This window comes from Physeter macrocephalus, chromosome 13 (genome assembly GCF_002837175.3).
Source record: "Physeter macrocephalus isolate SW-GA chromosome 13, ASM283717v5, whole genome shotgun sequence".
NCBI lineage: Eukaryota > Metazoa > Chordata > Mammalia > Artiodactyla > Physeteridae > Physeter > Physeter macrocephalus.
Window position 1 is genome coordinate 76,415,613 of NC_041226.1, and position 1,290 is coordinate 76,416,902.

Sequence of the window (1,290 nt, forward strand, 5' to 3'; positions counted from 1 at the left end):
ACCAGGGCTCGAACCCATGTCCCGTGCATTGGCAGGCAGATTCTTAACCACTGTGCCACCAGGGAAGTCCTAAGCTTTAATTTATTACTCAAATGCAAATGAGACAAATGCTCTAGTTAATATACAAAGATTAAAATTTTAGAAGTCCAGTTACATGCTTAAATTGTCAAAGTCTAAAATTAATCAATAACTTTATCCTACACCTGGAAAATATAAGGACTCAGAAGATTCATTCTCTAACCTCTTTTTCCAACTATCTGTCATCACTAGTGTTGTTTTACGTTGCCAGTTTTCCTCTTCACTTATTTATTACCACTTTGCTCTTCATTTCTTCTTTACCTCAGATGTTTCATCTGAATCACTTTCTTTTGCCTTTAGGCTTTCCTGTCGTGAGGGACTGCCAGTGGCAAATTCTCAGTCTTTGAAAATGCTTTTACTTTGCCCCTGTTCTTAAAAGATAGTTTCACTGAACTGCGATTTTAGGTTGATGGCTCTTATTTGACAGTATCATTCTTTTGTCTTCTGGTCTCCATTGTTGCTGTTGAGAAATCACCTACAAGTCTAATTGCCACTGCATTCAGGGTGATCTGTCTTTATTTTTCTGGTTTTTCTCCCTCTTTTGAAATCTGTTTTTCTCTTGGTCATTGGTGTTCTTCAGTTTTTCTATAGTGTGACGAGATCTGGATTTCTTTTTTTTTTTTACCATGTTTGGTATTTATTGCATACTGGAACATATGCACTGATGTCTTTGTGGAAAGTTCTCAGTAAATCCATCTCCAAACATTGCTTGTTCTTCACTCTTTCTCTGTTGATTACTTATAAAACTCTAATGCATCATATATTAATATTCTCAGTGTCCGTCCCATTTCTCTTTACTTCCCGTTCATGTTTTACAAGAAATGAAAGATGCATTGGCATTAACTGAGCAAAGTTGGGAAGGTGCAAGAGTATTTCAGAAGGAAGGGCGTGGGGTTGCTTGAAGAAAGCCGAGAGAAGGCTGGTGTGGCTGAAGCTCACAGAGTGAGGGGAGAGGAGTGGCATGAAGCTGGGGACATGAGAAGGAGCAGCTGGTTCAGGGTCTTCAGCTAAAAAGCAGTGGGAACCGTTGTGGGGAGACAGTGACGGTGACAGGGTCACATTTGTGTACTGGAAAACTCACTCAGCATTTGGGACAGAGAATGGATTGAATGAGGGCCAGAGAAGATGTCAGGAGTAAATTAAGAGGCTACTGGGGCTTCCCTGGTGGCGCAGTGGTTGAGAGTCCGCCTGCCGATGCAGGGGACGCGGGTT